This window comes from Ambystoma mexicanum, chromosome 8, assembly GCF_040938575.1.
Source record: "Ambystoma mexicanum isolate Mex_15411 chromosome 8, UKY_AmexF1_1, whole genome shotgun sequence".
NCBI lineage: Eukaryota > Metazoa > Chordata > Amphibia > Caudata > Ambystomatidae > Ambystoma > Ambystoma mexicanum.
The window spans coordinates 1,445,740,127-1,445,752,377 of record NC_090929.1 but is presented as its reverse complement, the minus strand read 5'-3'; the positions used below and the strand labels follow the sequence as shown (position 1 = coordinate 1,445,752,377).

General features: G+C 46.1%; 1 protein-coding gene across 7 annotated transcripts in view; it reads right to left on the bottom strand.

Annotated features, from left to right (window-relative positions):
- Nucleotides 1-12,251, bottom strand: part of LDB1 (LIM domain binding 1) — a 590,338-nt gene that overhangs the window by 339,160 nt on the left and 238,927 nt on the right. The window lies entirely within an intron of this gene.

Sequence of the window (12,251 nt, the reverse complement as noted above, 5' to 3'; positions counted from 1 at the left end):
TACTGAAGGCAAACTTCCAGCTACTGGGCAGCGCTGTGGCATGTGTGACACATGTTTCAGGTGAGAGGGTTTTATTCAAACTTTTATAAACCCACCTTTGCTGGTTTTATTTTTTATATATATATATATATATATATATATAGTGCTTGTGTACAGCTAAAATCTAAGATATACATAGGCAGTGAGAAGAAAAACCAAATGGACAGCCCCTGGGACAACACCACCTGTCAGTACTTGATAAAGGGTTGGGGGGTGAGTTAGATGAATTTTGAGGAGAACCCCCACAACCATTTAAAAAACTGCGGAAAAAATGCACGAGTTATGTGCAAACGAGGATAGGGACTTTCTTTAAAACGCAGCATACGTCTGTGTAGTGTCAAAACACGTGCAACCCATGGAGCAGCACGTGGGAAGCTGGCGCTTCACCAGGATCCCAGATCAGGCGTGCATCTGGTAAGCCTCTTTTCCCCCTCACTCGCTGCCAGCTACATAGCAGCTTCTGAGCCGCAATCGCATAGTAACACGGAGAGACGAGCCAACCTGAAGGCACGGTACATGTTACTAGGCTGCGGAGCAACCATGACCGCACTGCTGGACTCCAAAATGGCGGGAGCAGCCTTTAAGCCGTTTGCCTGCTTTCTTCCTGCAAATCATGTGAATAGCAAACACAATGCACCAACTGAATATAGAGGTCGAAAATACCAGCCTGGACCAATTAGGGGGCCCAGGGATAGCAAGAGGATGGCCCAACACATCACAGGGGTTATCGAGACAATCAAGATTGACGAGTCAATATCCGGTTAGACAGTAGGCTGCAGGTAGGGTCGGAGTTAGGGCAGAGATTTAGAAAGGTAAGGCAGGTTAAGGGAAATCGCAGGTGGGGGAGGGTCTAATTTACTGCTCCTATACTTTTATTTTAAAAAGAAACTGTTCCGGAATAGTTTCGTTTCAAAACAAAAGTGTAGGAATAAGTTGAAACTTGTGCACTGCAATGAGAATTCCCATAAACAGCAGCTGTGTTTGTTTGGGTGTTTGGATTGCGTGATGGAGGGGACATGGCGATCATTTTTTGGGGGGAAAGCAGGCAGGCAAGCAGGGCTCATAGTTCCACTACTTCTTTGCATACACTTCGACCACTAATCAGAAGCGAAGAAAGAAGTTTGCTGGGCAACAGCTGGAGTCAACAAACCACAAGGAGGAAAAAAAAGAGATCCAAAGCCTGTAGTGGGCTTAAGATTAGATTTGAGGCGGTGCACCTGTTAAAGAAAAGCAGACTGGACAGAGTCTGTAGTGGGTTCAGATAACCAGGTGGGTTCAGGGCGGGCAAGCTGGCTCAGGGGCAACACATTTGTCTTGGAAGCAAGACAACGCAGAGCAACATGGGTTCAGACCCTGGTCTTGCCTCCTTTAGAGACTTGTCTCCAGTAATTAGTAGGCTACAAAAGATTAATTAATTAAATCACCATAAGAGTAAACCTGGAGGGGGACCAATGGCTGGTAGGTAAGAACATCATCAGTCTGAAAAGCAGCCAGGCTGGGAAAGGGGCATTTTTGTCAGTAATGGTTTGGGTATCCCTTAAGGCAGAATGTGAGGTACTTGCTGGTCGGTGTGTGCTGTGTCTACATTGTATGAGCCTGCGAGAGTGTCACACAGCCACGAGGGTTCTACAATCTGAGCCCAGAAACTCAGCAAGGAGAGTACATGCGATCAGGAGCAACCAAGGCACGCTAAGGAAGCATGTATGGGTGCTATAAACACCCCAAAACCGAGTGACCTGGAGGCAGCCAGTGGGGTAGTTTTGGCATTTGGACTGGGACTGCTGTGCTAGGTTCTCATAGATTACACTCGCACTTGTTTTGTTATTAAAACCATTCTGACACTGTTAGAATGTATCTCAATATTGTGTGTTAATACACATACCACAGACCCTGTCGGAATTCCCCCAACCCATATCTGCCAAGTTCAGAAGGGGAACTAACAACAAAGACGGACACCTACATTCTGTAATACACTGCATGTTCTGCGCCACATAGAGGCGACAATCCGTCATTGTGTGTTGTTGTATGCACTGAACATTTTTGGCCACCCTTCTCCCGATGAAGAGTTTGGTCTCAGTCTGCTCCACCACCTAACCCCTGCGAGAGGCAAACATCTAAGGAGAAGCCCCGCAACCTAGCAGTGGATTGGACTTCCTCCCTCCCACACAAAGGGCTACCAAGAGTGCCTATCCCTGGTTCATCTGCCGTCTTACTGCACTGAGCTTGACCATGACAGTGCAATTGTTCTAGGGAACGGGAGGCCCTCCCCAGTTTTAGGGCAGGTAACTGGGCCCATAATTTGAGCAGATCTGTCATAGCTAAAGCTCTTGTGATACTGGTAAATGCAAGACAGGGAGTCATTTTGCAAATAATTCTGGGTGGGGCATGAGAACCTAGTTTTGGCAGTGATGAACTGAGAGGGCGGGCAAAAGAGGGGGAGTTAATCCTAGGTCAGTTCTGGAAAAAAAGTGGAAATGTCGTGCTTTTGAAACACGCCTCACAATCGAAGCAGAGTATATTCCAAAAATGCATTTTAAAATTTCACGGGCTATGGGAGACATCTCCAGTCCTCTTAAGCCTGGTGGAGCTAGGAGCAGCAACAGTTTAAAAAAACAATGTAATCTCTACAGCTACTTAATCTCTACAGCTATGTACTCCAACAGGAACTAAAACTGTTAAAGGACAAAGGGAAATTAGAAGAGTAAAGTTTTAAAAGCCCTTCTAAATTGTAAATGGGTGGCCACAGATCAAAGTGCAATAGGTAGGGCATTCAACAACATAGCAGCCCTAACAGAAAATGAATGGCTGCCAATTCTAGCATGGCGGAACCTTGGGACAGCAAGAAGGAAACGATCATTAGAACACAACACACAGCAAGAGACATAGGGTCGAAACGTCGACTGCAGATACTCCGGGCCTACTGCATGAAAGGCCCTGTGCACCAAAACGAGAGATTTGAAGTGCACACGTTTGGCCACTGGCAGCCAGTGCAGAGCATTGAGAACTGTAGAAATGTGCTCCTGTTAGGAGGAACCAGTGGCAAGGAGGGCGGCTGAATTTTGTAGAATTTGAAGGCGACGTAACAGATAGTCAGGGTGAGCCAGATAAAGGGAGTTACAATAATCAATCCGCCTAAGCAGAGACCACCGGAGCCCGGAGGTGAGAAGGAATCAACTGCAGAACCTTTCTAAGTATCTTCAGCTGGAAGTGACCAGCCTGACAGACTGAGCTGATCTGAGAAGACATAGAAAGGGAAGCAGACAGTTTTACACCAAGATTCTTAACAGCAGGAAAAGCTGCAGGAACAGAGCCAAAAGAAGAGGGCAAAAAGACGAATTCCAGGGGGACGTGACTGCAGAGTCAACAACCACAACCTCATACTTATCCCCATTCTACTTGAGCCAATTGTCGCTTATCCAGCACCCCAGAGCATACAGACAATCTCTCAGCTGACTGGCATGGGCCAGATGGGAAAGGTCCAGTTTGACCAGGATCTGAGTATCATCAGCATACAAGTAACATCTGAAGCCATGGGAGTGGAGGAGAGCAACCAGAGGTTGGATGTAAATATTGTAGAGTGGGAGATAAGGCAGAACCCTGAGGAACCCCACACACCAAAGCAAAAACAGAAGAAAGAAAGGACTGCAATGATAGCAGCTGTGATTGAGATCAGAAAGAAAAAGGGTGAAATCATGAAAGAACAGAACCAGATACCCCAGTTGCTGACAGACGACTGATCAGTATGGAGTGATCGACAGTATCAAAAGCGGCAGAGATATCCAACAGAATCAATGCCGCCACTCCACCCTGATCAGCAATGAGTGTCAGACCATCAAGCAATGAGACCAGCACCATCTCGGTGTCTCGCCCCAGCCTAAAACCTGACTGAAAAGCATCAAACAAGGACGTATCTTCACAGAACTGCCCAAGCAGCAGGGAGACCAGGGATTCCAACACCTTCATTAAAAAACGGTAGGAGCAAGATTGGGAGAAAATTAGTGAGAACCAAGGGGTCAAGAGGGTTTCTTTTTAGCAAAGGAATTACTGTGGCACATTTCATCACAGAGGTAATGGTCCTGGTCAAACAAGATGATTTGACTGCAGCCGTAACATTACATAATCAGAGGAAGAATGGCTTTCACCATTCTCAAGGGAGCGGCATCAGTAGGAGAAGCAGACTTCATTCTCTCCACCGGTGAAATAATACCTGCAGCTGTGAAAAGCAGACAAGAGTCCCATAGAAGACCAGATGGAGGCATAAGACCCGGCAAAGAATCAGAGGATAGACCATGCGTCACCTCAACAGGATTGCGAGTGGCGAAAATATGATCCCGAATATTAACAATTTTACGCACAGAGAAGTCAGCCAGAGAGTTGCACAGCTCTTGGGTCGGAGGAGTAGAATCAACAGGAGACTCCTTGGCAGAGAGAAAGCGAACAACCCTAAACGGCTCTTTAGGCTGATTAATAGCGTTCTCAATTTGGGAAGTATTGTTTTGCCTGTTTAACTGCCAAATGGTAACTAGAAGTAATCGCACAAACTCTATGACTTCCGGAGCCAAGGTCATAGACTGAGAATGTGGGTGGAATGCTGTCCCCCGTGCAGGGATAGCATGTTGTAGGGGCACAGGAGTTTGATTGGTTCGCACATTGCTACTTTGAGCAGAGGTGAAAACCAAGGTTGTCTTGCCCTCATAGGAGCAACCAGGATTAGACTTGCCTGTTCCTGGTGCATCTTGTGCACTATCCTGCTCGGGAGTGGTGTTGGTGGAAAAGCGTAAGCACATTTCCTGACCAGCTCGTCCACAGGGCGTTTCCCTTGGATCTGCGTTTGGGAAACCTGGATGTAAACTCTGGGCACTATGTGTTTAGATTTGTGGTGAACAAGTCTAAAGGAGGATAACCCTAGAGGGAAAAGAGATCGGCCTCATTACAAGTTTGCCGGTCCAGAAAAAACGGTGCCGGTAAGTTTACCGGCACCGTTGTTTCTGGACCGGCATACTCCGAGTCTGCCTCCCGGAGCCGCTGTGCCCGACAGGTCGGACCCTGCCGGACACATCAGCCATGGTAAGCAGACTTCATTGAAGCACAGGCCATGCGCTGTGTGGTGAAGATAATGGACTCCCCATCCGGAGAGTGAGGCGTTATAATTACCGCCTGTATTGGAGGATTGTGAAGGGGTTTCCCATAGATATTCCTTTGACCACCAGCCAAGTGCTTGTACTAGGGTTAGTGAAACAAGCACTAGATCGTACCACTGTCCGCTTGCCTGAGCCCATTGTTTTTCAAACCACTCCTGCATTGGGCGCATGCCCAGCCATGCGAGTGGCACTAGACAAATGCATGAAGCCACCATCCCGAGTAGGCACATTGCCTTGCGTACGGTTATTTGGCGACCGGCAAGATAATGCGGGATTTGCAGCAGTATGTTTTGAACTCCTTTTTTCGATTCAGGGGGAGACTAGCCCCTCTTTTGTCTTTATGATAGCTCCTAGGAACTGCTTGGTTTGGCTTGGATTGAAGCTTGATTCTTTTCTCGTGGATTGAAACCCAAATTGTAACAGAAGGTTGATTGTTCTTTGGGTATTTTGCTTGCAAATTTAAGGGGATTCCCCTGTTATTAGCCAGTCGTCAAGATACGGGTACACTGGGATTGATTGTCTGCATAAGTGTGCCACCACCACTGCCAATACCTTGGTGAATACCCTTGGAGCCAAGGCTATGCCGGAGGGGAGCACATTGACTTGGCAGTGTTGATTTACTATTTTGAAGCAGAGGAATTTTCTGTGTGCTGGGAAACATTGAAATATGAAAGTATGCATCTTTCATGTCTAATGTTGCCATGTAGTCCCCTGGTTTTAGCAGTGGGATTACTTCTTGTAACGTTGTCATGCAAAACCTTTGTGGCTTGACATATTTGTTTTCAGGGCGCAGGACTAGGACAGGGCGCATTGTAAAGTCTTTTTTTTTTTGCACAAGGAAGTACATTGAATAGATACCCTTGTTTACCTGGTTCGCTGGGACGATCTCTATGGCGTCCTTTTCCTAGCAGAATGCACTGTTCCTCCTGCGTTATTTGTCTTGGCGGGTGGTTGGGAGGTCTCTTTATGAGTTCAATGCAATAGCCTCCTGCCACGGTGGAAAGTACCCACTTTTCTAACTTGATTCCATCCCATGCGTGGGTAAAATGAGAAATGTGACCTCCTACTGGAGAGGCATGGGAGGAGACCTTTTGCGGGTGGTCATTGCTTTGGGGGGGGGGTGGAGCCTCTGGTGGTGGAGCCTATGCCTCTACTTCTAGACCTTCTGTACCCGCTTTGAACATTTTGCTCGAAGGACTGCCCCTGAGAGGAACCCTAAAATGAAGTTTGTTCACCCTGATTATAGTTAAAGGACTGTTGGGAGTTTTGTCCTCGGAATCGGCATGCATTAAAAGTGCCTCATTGCACAAAAGGTTTGTTAGTAAGCTGTCCCAGGCACTTGAGGGTGCCATACTCTACGTTATCACTTTTCAGTGCATCCTAAAATGCTTTCCCAAATAAAGCATATGGTTTGATTGGCGTATTAAGTAGGGTGGCTTGAGTTTCCTGATTAACTCCAGACTTTTTTAGCCGTGCATGGCGCTTAGTGAGAGTACCCTCTGCTACTATACGGCCTGCATTATCTGCTGCGTCCAGATTTCAAGATGCAGATTTCCACCTGCTTACCCTCAGCCACTGTTTTTAAAAGCTGTGTTTTAAGGGGCTCTGGGACATAGTCGATTTCTTTTGAGAGCTTGTCGCATTTATGGCTGTTGTAACTGCCAAGAGCGTGGTGCTATTAGCTATCCTTACTTGGTATGCAGCCGAGGAAGCTATTTTTCTTCGCAGTGTATATGTGTGTGCTCTCCTTGTCAGCAGGGGATTCAGCAGAGGCTAAGGGCTTGCACGCTCTTTTCCTTGTGGTAGTTAAGACGAGCGAATCGGACTTTAATTGACCCCTCATGTATAATGGGTTAAAGGGGGCTGGTCTGAACATCTGTTCAATAGGGGGGGGTAACTTCCCTTTGTAAGGTTGGGGGTAAGTAAAGAAGGCTGAATGCGTATCTGGATGGACTGCAGGAGTGGTATAAAAGGTGCTGCAGACCTCATCCCCAAGGATGTCATTTTCAAAGTCCTTGTTGACTTGTGCCTCTTAGGTATCAATTTTAAAATGTTTGGCAGCCTTTAAAAGGAACTCATTATACTGCAGCTGATTTATCCATAGGGGAGTCAGCCATGGATTGGTCATGATGGTCCAGAGATTGTATGATGTTGACGTCCGCATAATACTGGTCTGATTCATCAAGGTCTCCTTGGTCTGCTATTCAACCAGGATCTAGAGAGCCTGAAGTGTCAATGTAGTGTAGGTCTTCGGGTATGTCCTGTGAAGTACTTGGCTGGGCAGTGTCTAGTCATTCTCCTTTGGCAGCAGGTTGGTTTTTAGCTGCCTCCCCTTGTGAAGGCCCTTGGAGGTTGGACAATTGATCAGGGTGGTGTAAGGAAGGCATGGTATAAAACAGTGAAAACAGACAAGTGATCACAGGTCAAGTGTGTTTATTGAACTTCAATTGGGTTTGTAAAACACCTATCTAATCCTAAATCTAAAGATCGGAGCAAGCAAAGACCATCAAATAATAACACAATCCTAGTAGAGTCTGGTCAAAATAAAATGGCCTATACTAATACATGTATTGCCAATCCTTCTAAATACAAATGGTGTGGGAAACAATGTTATACCAAAGAAAAGTGTTCAAGAAATATGTCAGGATAGTTGAGCCGTTAGCTTCCCTTCCGACATTCTTCAGCATTGGACAAGGAGGCATACTCGAGCTTAGCACATACTCTGGCTTTTGTAACACAGGCATGCAGTTCCAAACCTCAGTATCAGGAACTTCTGTGCCAAAGTTTCTTTGCCATTCATAGTCTCTTATTTCAGAAGGCCTGATGCGTAAAAAACAAACATTCACAGTTCCTTTCTCCTCAGGATTCTCATATGCACAACTTCTCCGGTAATTCACTGTCCAACCCGGGTCCCGCTCAGACCCACTTTAACACAAAACCTTCAAATAGTCGTCCTCCGCCAGCTCGGACCAACTGTATCTCATTTTCCAAACTTTCTTTACTATATCAAAATCAAAGACTTTCGACTGTGCGCAGGATTTTGCTTGACCCGTCGCAGGACCACTTCCATTCATAATTATTTGTTCTCTTCTTAAAATAACTCTTTAACTTTCACTTATACCACTTCTCAGCTGCATAGCTTACAGGAACCTTTGATTGAACACCCACCTGGTGCCGGACCACTCTGTCAAAGGTATCGTATCAAAGTCTCTTCAAAGTACAAACACTCATCAGCAGTCTTTTCTCACACGCGTTTTAACAATGTTAGTTTGATGTGGGAGGACCCTGGGTATCTGTGACACACAATACAAGGTTCTTCAGCCTGGTTTCCTGGTCCTACGCTTTCTAATCTCGAGGGCTCGTGAAAGTAACTGTCTTGTCGGAAAGGTCAAGGGAATTTCCCTCCTTGCGATCCTCTCCTGGTTTGACGTCTTTCTTCTCTCGTTCAGCTGACGTCTTGAAACTGCTGTTTCCTTGTGTGCTTTGCCTCACTCAGAGTGTGCTTTCATCCTGCGCCTTTTAACCGTGTGGGGAAGCTTAATGGAAGTATGGTGCGAGTGATGGTCAGTAATTGCCGGACCATTGTATAATGACACATCAGGTATACTGCTCAGGTGTTCGTCTGTTTTCTCCCAGAGCGGGCTGTCCGTGTGAAAGTGTTCGTGTTTCAAAGATGGAGGTGGGGGGGGGGGTGGGGTAGAGTTACTACGTATCCTATCTGATCGGATGGGGTAAAGCTGTTATAGGAAGGGGATACCACGTCTCGCCATCCGGTGTCCCACTCCCCAAAGATCCCCTGACCCAGGTGATCCTCCTGTACTGGTTCACCCCCAGGAACTGGATCCAAAAGCAATGGCCCTGTCCTGGCCACCTAGATGACAGATCCCCAGGGACTAGTGGATGAGAAACCTTCTAGTTATACACAGTGGCGATCAAAAAAAGTCAAACAAGCATGACATTGTCTGCATTACTTTGGTGAATTGTTCAGGGGTCCATTGGGTGGAGCTTGGAAAACCTGTGGGAACAGCGGTAGAGATACTCTGTGATGTAGAGAGTTGTTTGTGCTGCATGGCCCCAGAAAGGGTGTAATTAGAGAGAAAGGGTTCTTTAAGCCTTTAAAATAGGGGATCTAGGGAGTAGTTGTGTCGAAGATTTTGTGTTTTCTGATTTTTAGGATTTGAGGAGAGTGCCAGGGACATTAAGCTCCCTCATTTTGGAGTTAATGGAAAGGGCGGTTGAAGCATCTTTCGACACACGTTCGGCAGTACTGGAAAGCTTGTCCGTTTTATTTGGTGTTTCAACGTGATTGCGATGGCCCAGAGGATGGGGATTTTCCTGACCTTCCCTTCAACACCGCGTGTGGCTTATCGGTCAACAAAGCGGTCGATTGTCGGTTTGGGTGCAGTGAGGGTGCTTGAGCCACCGGGTGTTGTCTCCGTAGCAGAACCACCGGCCTGCCTGATGGAGTTGTGGGCTCGAATTCTGGTCCCGATCACCCTCAGCGTCACTAAGGACGCTGACATCGCTGGAGACTCCCTCCACGTCCATAGCGGCCTAAGCCTGCATGGCGCGACGAGCCCAGCGCTTAGTTTTACAGTCCTTTAGTATCTTGGGCCGAAAAAGAGGTTTGTCAGGGTGGTCCCTGGAGAGGCAGAGGTTACGCACCCTGTGTGAGTCCTTCCAGGGAAACGTCCTTTTACAGGAAGGGAAACATCTAAATGGTGGGTTTTCCATAGCATGGAAAGATGGCAGCCCGGCAATGGAAAAGGAAGAATAGGGAAATAGGCAATCTATAAAGGAAAGAATGTATGACCTACCCCCACTATCCCTACTGTGCAGGGCCAAGGCGTGTTGAGGCCTAAGTAGGCCGCAGTCAAAATTCATCGAGCCTGTCGAAGTAGTCGTCGAAGAATCTGTCCTTGCAAGCCATTGCTGGCACGGCAGTCGAAAGGATAGGAAGAAATCAAACTTTTAAAACTTGTATAACCAACGGCATTAGCCAGAAAGTAGGAACTGTTTTTTTCTGACCATTACAGTCGGACGAAAGTAGCGCAATCTGAGGGACCTCTAGATGTGAGGACGATGAGTACAGTTGACGTCACACTAGGGATAGTATTGCTGACACACCATGTCAATGTCCCATTTTGATTTTCAAAAAAAAAAAAATTGAATACTCTGCGACTACTACTTGATGTCGGCCTATGCAATGCATGTGATCTAAGCAGATTCACAAGCTTGAAATATATTCATGTGGCTGATTTACTGACTTAAGCAAGAACTTAAGTCAATTTTTGGTGTATTTACTTACCCTGTTTGTTTTAGCGTAGTACATTTTGTTATACTTACGCTATTATTTTAGCTTAGTCAATCAGCCCACACATATATGTATAATGGGCTATTTTACTAAGCTCATCTTACACAAAAATATATCTTATGGTATACTTACACTATTTTGTTTGAGTTTAGTAAATTTTGTTTTACATAAGCCACTCATTTAGCTTAGTAAATCAGGTACGACGTGCTTTCATCACCAGGCATTTCAAAGCTTGCAATTTAAATGTGTACAAAATAACGTTAAAGTTAATTGAATTTTATTTGAGGTGGGGGGTTGAGAAAGGGCAGATAAGTGGTGGGGGGTTGGGTATATTTAAAAATAGGTGCAGGAGGACGGGCTGAGGGGAACCTACAAAAGAAAAATAAGAAATTTGAAGAACTTTTCCTTCATTTCATACGTGTTTAAATTGCAGGCTTTGAAATGCCTGACGATGAAAGGACATAGAACCAGTGAATCAGCCCCAGATGTGTTCTTGGCTATGAAAACACATTTTTCATGGATCCTTTCTGTGACGCTCAGGGTTCAGATGCAGGTATGCAGTATTTCATCTTTTTATTGTTTTTAGTAAATTTATAAAGACCATACAGAGTTTGCTGCTCGCAGTGCCATATGTTGCATTTTTTGGAACTGCAGAATGTGTGTACCGCTAAATGGGTGTTGTGAGACCAGCGTCCCATCTTCCTGTGACTGCTTTAGGGATTGCGTGGTGTCACAAGACAGGAAGCTTGCTAAAGATGGTAAGGAAGATCATAGGGCATCCACTTATATATGTCCGGCACAGGCTGCTATGCAGCTGCAATCCTGCCTCTTCTTACGAGGTAGCACGTTGAGGCTCTAATAGTAAGGGCATCACCTTCTAGAGTGCCGTGGACCAACGGCCTCTTTAACTCCATATTTAAATTGAAGGCTCCTGTGTGGTCAAGGATACTTTACAATCTCTTCGAGAATATTCTCCAACTTTAGGAAACTCCCCCATCGTGGAGTTCTGCCATTGTTGTTCCAATCTTCCAAGGGGGCGATCGTGCGGTGGCGCTCACCTACCGCCCAATCGCTCTCTTTGACGCAGATAGTAAGATCTTTGCCTCAGTAATTCTGGTTGAGTTCAGGCTTGGGCTGAGGGTAGCAGAATCCTGCAGAAACATCAGACCGGGTTTAAGAGAGGCCTCTCACCTCATTGAATGGAGTGGTGTTGCATACGCCAATAGGTAATTCTTGGTCAAAGGAACGTTCGGTACTTTATGCTGCCTGAATCGATCTGTCTCTGGCATTCAATAGAATTAACAGAAAAAGGTTGTGGCTTAAATTACAGCAATGGGGCATTCCTCCTGGGCTTCTGGCTATCATCATTCATCTGGATACAGACACTAAGATCCGGGTCAGAATGGATGGGAGCAGTTCCCTATCTGGTTCAATCTCAAAAGGTAGAGGAGTTAGGCAGGGTTGCATGTTGGCTCCCTGCCTATTTAACCTCTACCTCGCAGATTTCAACAAGGCTCTACAACACTGTGCGTTCGCCACCCCAACGATTGGGAGCCAACCCTTGAGTTGGCATGCCTATGTGGATGATGTGGCACTGGTGGATTTTACCCCATTAGGCCTCATAAGGGGGTTTGAAGAATATGCAGCGTGTAATGATTAACAATCAACACGGCAAACACAAACATGGTTTGTTTATCTACCCCAGGAAGGCGAATTCCAAATTTCACAAATGGCAGCTGAATGGCGTGCGCATTTCA